The 10,791-nt window shown below is 38.6% G+C and overlaps 2 pseudogenes; both read right to left on the bottom strand.

Moving 5' to 3' along the window:
- Positions 1-808: 808 nt before the first annotated feature.
- On the bottom strand, positions 809-934 carry LOC138376780 (U4 spliceosomal RNA; annotated as a pseudogene).
- Positions 935-7,577: 6,643 nt separating this feature from the next.
- On the bottom strand, positions 7,578-7,633 carry LOC138376729 (U6 spliceosomal RNA; annotated as a pseudogene).
- Between the last annotated feature and the right edge of the window lie 3,158 nt (positions 7,634-10,791).

Below are 10,791 nucleotides of genomic sequence, written 5' to 3'. Positions count from 1 at the left end.
AGAAGTCAATTTCTGTCAAGACTTCATGCTTTAAGTGTGAGATTGTTTTCATTTGTAAGTATACAGTTGTCTAAATTCCCAGCTTTCTTTTTCGTTTAAAATAATTCTGAGCATTGCCTACATGCCTACATGCTCGTTACTGGGGAATCAGGGGATAAATTTTTCTGCTGGTAATGCTGCCTGCCAACATTTTCATAGGCAGTGGTTCATACAACTCAGCATACAAGATAGACATGAGAGATGTTGTCTTTTATGGCTCTGTCATCCATTAAACTTAGCAAAATCTGTTAAATTTTAACAAATCTCCCCAACTATGAAAGGTAGACTTCCACTTACATAATCCATCTCTGCATAGTAATCTTTCTTTATCCTAAACTTTCATAACAGGCTCCCTCTCCTCATTCTAGACGATAAGGCTGTGTATTCACCTTAATACCATGATTCTAAAATTTTAAACGTTCTATTCTCAGCCTTCATCTTTCCAACACAGTCTACCCTGTAGCTTTCACATGGACCTTTTCCACGTCATCACCTTTGCATCCCTTCCAACAAAGAGCATTTGATCATTACTTAAAGCAACCTCACTCCTTTCTCTTTTAAAACTTTTCCCCTTAGAATGAACAGGGAAGCCCAGTCTTACACAGAAGCTGCAGTGATTGGCTTTCTATTGTGGTTACTGTTTCCAGCCTGACCCTGAACGCCACCTAGTGTACAGTCTCTGATAATGAAAATATTAAACCATAAATTACACTTCATAATTTAACAATGTCATCCAATACAGGCACTTGATATATGTCCCTGATTTTTTTTTACATATAAATTAAAAAACTATATTTCAAGTCATCATGGTGGGGTATTGCAAAAAGTTTCCAATTAGCAATAATCGCGCCTGGGGTAACCCTCACTGGCTACCATACTGCCAGTGATCAGGCAGTACTTGTGCAGGGACTGCACAAAGCTTGTCCCTGATCTTAAAGTACCTTTGTTCCCCAGAAAGTTGGGTCATTTGCAGCAGTTTAGTTTTACATTGCTATAACTCCCTTATGCTTTTGGTATTTGGTTTGGAAAACCATTGATAGTGTTCCAGGACTCACTTTTTTTAACCCCTGAGAAAGAAAATATTTTTTCAAGTTTGGTCATTACAATATTCTCAGTACCCAGAACAGATACAAGTACACAGCAAATGTTCAATAAATACTTCTTTTAATTAAATAATATTTGAACACAATTTTTAAAGGTAATTGCCCCAAATCAGTATTTTTGTCTTATTCCACCCCCAAACCCTAACTATTTTTTTTTTCAAATTTGTTTCTCTACATCCAGTATTCTAAATTTTTGTTTTTTCTTTTTTTCTTTTTGTTTTTTAAGCCAGTCAAATTTAGCAGTGGGGGATTGAATACCAACTTTAGTGACACTAATGTTAATAAGTTCTGATAACCCACTACCATTGACTAGCCTAAGTAGTCTAAATTTTTGAACATGCCTGTTAGGAAAATCTTCTGAATGGCTCTCTTATCTTGACAAGATTGGCTATAATTTAGTCTACCTAATCAACATTTCTGTGGCTAAAACTTGTGGTAGAAAAACCGGCCAGGCATGGTGGCTTACACCTGTAATCCCAGCACTTTGGGAGGTCAAGGCAGGAGGATAGCTTTTAGAGACCAGTCTGGGAAACATACGGAAACCCCCCTCCTTATCAAAAAAAAAAAAAAAAAGCTGGATGTGGTGGTGTGGGCCTGTAGTCCCAGCTACCTGGGAGTCTGAGGCAGGAGAATCACTTGAACCCAGGAGTTCAGGGCTGCAGTGAGCTATGATGGCACCACTGCACTCCAGCCTGGGCAACTGAGTGAGATGCTGTCTCTAAAAAAAAAGAAAGAAAATAAAATTTAAAAAAAGAAAAACCAACAAAAACTACTATCCAGAAGCAGCTTATTTTAAGCCAGTATGTACATGGTGCATCACAATTGTAGAAAAGTAGGATAACTGGGTTATTTCAAATCTGTGGACAGTGCTCTGGGAGAAAGCTGCCATAAAAGACCAAAATTTCTGGTGTTTGTCAGGCTGAAAGGCCTGCTAATTGCATTTATTACCTCCTTGGGGGCATTGTGGACTGGTGCAACAATCATGGGCTTCTAAATCAGACTTAAGTTCAAATTCCTGCTCTGCCCCTAACTAGCTGAGATCTTGAGGAAATTATTCTGTGTGATGATTAATTTTATGTGTCAATTTGACTGGGCCACAGGGTGCCCAGATATTTGGTCAAACATTCTTCTGGGTGTTTTCTGTGAGTGTTTTTGAATGAGAGTAACATTTAAATCGGTAAAGCAGATTCCTATCTCTAAAGTGGATCAGCCTCGTCCAATCCTCTGAAGGCTTAAGTAGAACAAAAATGCTGTTCCTCCTCCAGGAAGAGAGAATTCTTCCTGCCTGACTGCCTTTGAACTGAAACATTGACTCTTCCTGGATCTCCAGCTTGCTGACGCACCCTGCAGATCTTGTCAGCCTCCATAATCTCTCTCTCTCTCCCCACCCGCTTCCCCCCCCCCCCCCCGTGTCCATCTCCATCCTATTTCTTTTTTTAAACATAGAAAATGGAGATTGTACCTACCCTGCAAGGGTTAGAGATAATGAATTGAAACATCATTATCTCTCACATAGTACAAACTAGCATGGCCTCCTTACCCTACTGTTTGTCATGTCACTTGCTAAAAGTAGTACGCAGATTGAGTGGTTTCATACATAAATAATAGAAATGACTGAACATTGGCAAACTTATATTTTTAACATTCCCAAGACAATTTTCTTGCATAAAAATTGTCCCCTATATTTACGCATGAGAGAAAATAAATCAGTTTTTAAAATTAGAGGGTCATTCTACAGTAATTTCTAGAAATAATTACTGTTGACCTAATGAAAGAAACTGAGGCAAAATTAATATAAGTTGAGAGTTTATTTGAGCCAAATTTAAGGACTGCAATCTAGGAGACACAGATTCAAGTTACCGTGAATATATGCTCTGATTAGCAGTAGTTACAAGTGGGTTTCTAAAGGAAAAAAGGCCCGGTACTGTGGCTCATGCCTGTAATCCCAGGGCAGGGAACATGGCAAGACCCACAAAAAAATAAATAAATAAAGGAAAAAAGAAGGGACAGTTCTTACATTGGTTCATTAAAATAAGGTATTGATTGGCTATACATTGCATTGTTATTTGTGTAAAATTCCAGAAACGTGAAGGTCATATTGTGTAACTTGGGATAACATTTTAGGTAATTTATCAGCTACTCTAGAAACTACAGTGAAGGAAAGAAACAACAAAATGGTGTTAAACATTTGTCCCTGGGCATGGGTGGGTGGAGGATGTGACTAAAGTCTCATATCTCTCTGTGCCTAATAAATTTTGCATGCCTCACATATCTCAGACTGCTCTGACCTACTTTTCTTTCTCATTATGGAGCACCTACTGTTTCCCAGGCTGTAAGTAATAAGACTGAAAACAATTTCTGCCCTAATGGAGTTTATCAATGTATCAACACGTACACCCCAACTCCTAGTAGGGGAAAGGTTAGTGTTAAAGACAAGTTATCAGGCCATTGTTAATTACTATGATTAGAGATATGAAGTAGAAGAGAAAAGCACATAAGCTAGGAGAGCACAAGGGGCATGAATCTACAACCACAGTTCAGGGCACTAAAAACTGAAGAAGAGTAAGTTTCAGTAAGTAACTGAAGAAGAACAGGGAAAAGAGGCAGTAAGTTTCAAGATTGAGGGGCCACTTCAGAGCAGCCCACCTTGCCCTCTCCACTGAGATGGCTCTGATTGGTTCTACCACTTGTTATGTCTGCAGTGTGCCTTCCTGCGGAATAATACTATTGATAATATTTTTCCCCTGACTTTTAATGTGTAAGATGAAATCCAGTTGCCATTCCTGATTCATCAGGTGACAGCAGGACAAAGTCAGGATTAAACTGAAATAGAAGAGGCTGGTTCTTATTGCCTTGGCCAAAACTTACAAGGTCTTGTATTCAACCATGACCACTTCACCAGAGAGGCTGAAAAGTTAAATCATTGGTGGTTACGTATTGTTGTCATTGCATAATGAAGAGATACCTGATCTGGATGGAAATGTTTCATGACCCCAGTATAAACAGTGATGTTTTAAATCAAGCTATACCACAATGTAATTTTGCAGAGGAGGGTGAAGTGGGTGTTTATATCAAAACTATTCTCGGTACTCATTGCCCATTAATGAGCACCTTGGGGAAGTCTCTAACAAAGAGCTAAGGACTCTTGGTCCGGTCATTTAACCTCTCTGAGGCCTGAAAAAACAGAGATAATAGAACTATCTCACAGAGCTGCCATCAAGATGGAATGCCTAGGAAGCACTTTACACTATGCCCAACACCTGTTAAATGTGCTCAATTATTCATTGTTGTCCATTGTTGCTCAGCTGTTTAACAGCATAGCTGAATGCTGTAGGAATCATTCTGACTGCAGAGTCAACGCTGTTTCAGTTCAAAGAAGCTGTTTTCTTGATTGGAAACTATAGTGTGGTCATAACGATAGTCAAGGAACTAAAGCTGGTTTGGAGGATAGGGTTGCTTTGTTTGTGATACCCTTTGTTTGATCAACACTGTATAAAGACCCAGACGAAGAAACTGGAAAAGGACAGAAGCAATAAACATAAAGGCAATGAGATTGGAAACTTGAACTGGGAGAAGTAGCCCAAACATTCCTACTTTTTCTAGTTCCCTTTTTGTCCTTGAGCCTCTTCTATTAATATCTGCTCCATAGGAGGAAAGCCCAATTCTGGAGATCCCCATGCACTCCTTACCACGGCCACCAGGGGGACTCCTGGTCACACCTTTCTATGGCAAGGTACTAAGTAGAGTGGGTCAGAGTCGCTTTTTTGTAGAAGTTTCTCATTAACGTTTCATCAAGATTAGAGAAACTGCGAGAAGTTGACTAGTGGGAGGTGTACCACTTGATTTCAAAGAAGCAGTTTCAACCAGCTAAGTTTTTATAGGTGTCCTAAGAAAAGAAAGAGGAGAATGTAAACACCAAGGGCAGAATCAGACACCAGACAGTAAGCTGATCAAAGCAAGCGGATCTCAGACTGTTCTTTCATCAGCAGGAACAGAAAAAAATGCACACTAGCAGGGTAAGAGCTCTAAGAAACTCCACGTGATACCAAATAAAACGTCTAATCTCGCATTGCCTTCTAATACATCTTAAACTATGGGAAATGTTTAAAATAATACACTTTCTGGGTAAAGCACATTTCTCTAACCTTAATCTTCTAATTTTTCCAAGGGTAATGAATTTGTTTTTTCCTGCTTGGTAAGAAGGAATCCATATATTCCTATTTCTTCAGTAGAGTAAAATGAAGAGTCAAGTATCTATGTGTATCTCTATCTATGTATTTATATATGTGGTATTTATGATGTTGTACAAGAATCAACTGCAAGCCAAAAAGTCATTTCACAGATACAAATCAAGGTATAAAGTCTACAGTTAAAGGAGAAGTAAACATGCCTTTGGGGATTATTATTGACATTGGAAGACAAACAGAAAGTCTAGAGGGATCCACGAAAAGAGGAACAAGCTCTTTGGGTTTCAATACTTGGGAAAGACTGCATGGAGAAAGTCAAATATGCTCTATCTCTAAATACACACAAGGAAAAAGAGACCTGTAAGTAATGAAAGACCTGCCACAGTTGTCTGTTCCATAGCACTAGCACAAATAAACAAATAGCCTTACCCTCAGGAATGTTTGAACACAGGCCAAAACAATGGAAGAAGAGCTCGGTGAGAAATGGAATTTCATGACAACCCTCCTCCAATGCAAATGCCTTCAAATTTTCTTTATCCCCACTTAATCACTAGGGCCATCGGTTTAAGCCAGATGATTTCATAAGAACCTGCCCACTAATAAATACTATCATATCTGCAGAGGGTTTTATGGAGATTCCAAAATGCTTCTCATTTAACGTCTCAGTTGATCTTCACAGCAACCTGGTGAGGTAGATATGATTTCTTGGTCTTCATTTTACAGACGGCCTGAAAAGCTAGGTGCCTTGCAATGATCACACCATTAACAGGGAAGAATGGGAGTCAAACTCAGATATGTACTGACCTGAAGTCCTATGTGTTTTCTGCAGTAACAGATCATCTCCTGTAGCGTACCCGAACATGTAAATACAACTCATTTTAATTCTTTATTTTCTCTTCTGTATCTTCCTCTGTCTTCACTCTTCTTTTTTGAAGACCATCCCTCTACATTTTCTCCAGAAGCCTACAAATTTCTTCCATCTATTTATGTCTTTATTCTTTGTGTATCTTTGAGTGCTCAGCCTACACACCTTTTGCAAGCATGTGGGTAATGTCTATTTTGCTTTTGTTATTTTGTCCCCCTCATCCTGGTTCTATTCTGACTCTAGAGACCACGAGCCATTTGGCAGGAATTTTATGTGTCAGTTGCTTTCTTTCCTTCTTATCTGAGGCATTTAAGCATGAGATGACCCAAACCGACATGCTCCCTGGACTTCCATTTATGACATAGACCTCATCTTCCACAACATCTGAAATGGTCTCTAACTGAATTTAAGATTTCAGAGTGTTTATTTCACTTGCCACAGTGCCACCACACCTTCATATTCCCGGGTCCAAATATCAAAAATCTGCCCTGGATTATATATTACATTGCTTTACTACAATATGTCTTCCACCTAATTATATGATCTCCAACAACAATTTCATTCCTGAATAATAATGTATGTGAGCAATCTTTAGCTTGCTACTTAAAGCTGTTTCCCGTAGAAACTGTTCTTCAGATCTCTTATTTCTTCAGCTGCTTCTTCACACATAAACCATAAGCTTCACATCACACTCCTTCCTCGTAGTCTGTCTAAAACTAGGCAAAATGGGATTTCACATCAAAGTTTCACCTACATAATCCCCGAGGACCAGCTGACTTGGAAACTAATCCTAGCAACAGATAATCTTTGCAGAGACTTCTGATCAAGTAGGGGTTTTTGCCCCCTGAGACATTGCTGATCTTCCCTTTTGTATTCCAGTGACCTTAGAGGAATAGGCAGATGTCCCAATAGTATCAGAAGTCCCATTGGCCTTTTCACCTCCTCAATGTACAGCAGACTTTCTCTCCTTACTTTTCTTCTGTTCCGTCCTTTATATGTTGCAGGATAAAAATACTATAACATTTCTTTTGCTTCTTTTGCTACTACCTTTCTATATCCTGTTTGTGGTGGCCATTATCACACAAAGCTGGCTGCAGATCTTGGCTCCACGCCACTCATATCACCTGTGTGATATGAGGTCCTCTGAACCTCAAAATCTGTGTGTATAAAATAGGAAAGGTCATTACTACTTCAAAGGGCTGTTGTGAGGAACAGACCAGATAATAAACCTAAAGCATTTAGCACACTGGTACATAGTAAGTGCCAAGAAGTCATGTTATTATTTCTTCTTCTTATTATTCTATCTCCTCACTTTCAGTTCTTTTCAATGTTCACTACCCAATTTACTCACTGCACAATCTTTTTTTTTTTGTTTGTTTATTTTGCTAATCTTCTCTGTATCGTTCCAATTTTAGTATATGTGCTGCCGAAGCGAGCACACTGCACAATCTTTTTAAACTTCATCAATTATTTTTCAAGGACTTCATCTATTCTCTTTCAAGATGGACCACTACCTAACCTTCTACCAAGCCACCAATCCCAATATTCAGAATGCCAGTAATACTGATTAAATGCTCACTGTAATGTCTAGTCCTATATTAGACATCATGACCTCAGAGAAGTAAATTGAGCTCTGAGAGAAAGGCTCTTAAACAGCTGGAACTCCAGTGTTTTGAATCCTGGGCAATCACAACTAAATATCCAAAGTAGAATACATTTGCATTTGTTTTTCTACTGTCTTTTGATTAACCTATTTTTAAAAAATCTGAAAATCCACCATATTTATGAATAATGTCTACATTAACTAAGGGGTTAAATCCAAACCCTTCACCTGGTCATTCAAGGCCCTCCATGATATAACCTTAACTTTCTTGTTTTATCCCTCACTACTCCCTAATACCTGCCTTATACGTGATGCCCTGTTCATTATTCAGCATTCCCCAGTGTTTGCCTCCACATTCTGGCCTCTGTAGCTTGCTTATGGTATTCCCTTTGCATGATGTGCCCTCCCACACTCTTTTTTGTGTGTAATATTATTTATTCTCAACATCCGTGTCAAATTCCATCTCCTCTGATGTCACTAACAATCGCTGTTTCTTTTGCACTCACCAAACACTCATATGGAGTTATTCATTCATGGGGGGCGGAGTACAAAATATCTAACTGATGCTTTGAATACAAAAATGAATTTTAAGAAGTGGTCTTTGACTTTAAAACAACTCCAGCCTAGCTGGAAAACATATAATGTTTTCCATATAATAATAGTAATTTCTGCATGATAATAACTGTAGAACAAAATAGTGCTAAAATAAAGTATGTGTAAGCTACAGTGATTCAATCTTTTTCCCTGTCTTCCATCTCTGCCACTAGTCTAAATGGATATCTGAGGGAAACAAGATCCAGGGAGTAGGAATGGCAAGGGAAGAGGCCTGGGGTAGATTACACTTAGTTTGTCGTTGTGTTTGCTTGAGAAATAGCTAGGAGGCCCCTGGGGTTGGAGCTGAGTGAAGGAGGGGTGGTTGGGGAGGGGGTCTAAAGAGGTCATTCAGGCTGGGTGGGCCAAGGTGAGCACTTGGCTTTTCCTCTGAGGAAGATGGAATGCTACTGGAGGGTTTTTGAGCATGAGGCTGACATCTGATTTGCATGCTACCCAGGCTTCTGTGTGCAGACTATACAGTAGGGACAACAAGCACAGAAACAAGGAAACCATTTGGAGGGCTATTGCAATAATCTGGAAGACAGAAATGATGGTGGCTTTGTCTAGGATGGAGTGCTAGAGAATTGGTCAGACTCAGGATATATCTTGAAGGTAGAATGGACCAGACTTGTTGATGGGTTAGATGTAGTAGGTGAGAGAAAGAGAAAGGATTACTGCAAGGATTTTGACCTGAACATTTACTGGGATGTTCTCCAGATCCTTGTAGAAAGATACAAAACCTATTATTAAACCTCAAATTAGAAAGCCAGATAGTTAAACCTATTATTAAACTACAATAATAATTGAAATTGTGTGATAAATGGAGCATGAATTTTTTTTTTAATCTATGGAAAAGAATAGAAACTTAGAAAGGACCTTAATTCAAATAGGAATTTAATATAAAAGTGGCATCTCAAATCACCAAAAAAAAGGATAAATAATTCAAAGTATTGTGCTGAAACAACTAGATAGCCAGCTGGGAAGAAAAAAAAATTGTTGGATACCTACCACTACGTGATATCTTACAACAAAATAAATTCCACATTCATCAACTTTCCAAAAATGTGAAGAAAGAGAGTATAAAGTTCTAGAAGAAAAGACAGGACAATATTTTTTAACTATTTTTTTTTTTTTTTTTTTTTGAGACTGACTCTTTCTCTGCAACCTCAAACTCCTGCCTCAGCCTCCCTAGCAGCTGGGACCACAGGCGCGCACCACCACACCCAGCTAAAATTTTTTTTTTTTTTTTTTTTGTAGTAGAGACAAGATCTGGCTCTTGCTCAGGCTGGTTTCAAATTCCTGAGCTCAGAAAATCCCCCCTCCTCAGCCTCCCAGAGTGCTAGGATTATAGGTGTGAGCCACCTCGCCCGGCCAATATTTTCTTACCCTGGAGATGTGAAAGACTTTTATAAGTATAACACAAAACACAGAAGCCATAACTTTCAACTTCATTTAAAAAAACAAAAAGAAAAAAAAACTTCTGCATGACAAACACTGAATAAACAAAGTCAAAAGATAAACAAGAAACTGAGGGGAAGGGAAAGTTGTATTTGCAAGTATCATAGACATATATTATGGGTTTTTTTCAACTTTTCTGTATTAATACAAATTTTTACTTAAAAATCTCACAATATAAATATTAAGAAAAAATAGAACCCTATGGAGATTCAAGAATTGGACGTAATTTAGAACACAGAGGGAGAGGTGTAGCGCTGAAAGCAAAAGGATAGACTAAATGTCTAAGGAGCTATAAACATCCCTTTCCAAATCCCTCATCAGGCTCACCAAGGCAGGTGACTATCTGTCCCCCAACTCTCGGAAAGATGACTTGAGGTTCACTCCAGGGAGGGGTTATCACAGAGGGGCAGTGGACTCCGGGACTCTAGACACAGTGAAGAGCTTAATTAAATAAAAACAGAAGGGCTAAGTTAAAATCTATATATTAAATGTCAGGCCATACAGACCCTTTTCCTGACTTATAACTCCTTCCCACATCCCCTCCCTACCACAGCCTGACAGAACAGCCAAGAGAAAATAATATCATTTGTAACACAAATAAGTAATCCTAACATCATACCCATCAGTCACTCCTAAATGTGAACCGGTAAGACAACGATCGCCAGGCCTGTGAGGTAGACCTCCAACATGAGAAACAGAAGAAAACAAACAACAGAGAAAAGAATTTTGGAGTTAACAGGTGCATTATAAACTCCAAGACAAGTAAATGTGAATGTGATAGAAGATAAAAAAAGTTGTGTGTTGCTGTGCTGCGTGTGTATACTATTTATCCGATTATAATAATTAAGCCATTAATTTTGATTTTACCCAAACTGAATAGGTCGGAAAGGACATCTGTTTTCTTTTGAGAACCTTGTAGGATTACATGATTGTTAAAACTGT

Source organism: Eulemur rufifrons, chromosome 28, assembly GCF_041146395.1.
Source record: "Eulemur rufifrons isolate Redbay chromosome 28, OSU_ERuf_1, whole genome shotgun sequence".
In the NCBI taxonomy this organism is placed as follows: domain Eukaryota; kingdom Metazoa; phylum Chordata; class Mammalia; order Primates; family Lemuridae; genus Eulemur; species Eulemur rufifrons.
The sequence above is the reverse complement of the archived record's forward strand: the minus strand, read 5'-3'. Positions and strand labels throughout refer to the sequence as shown.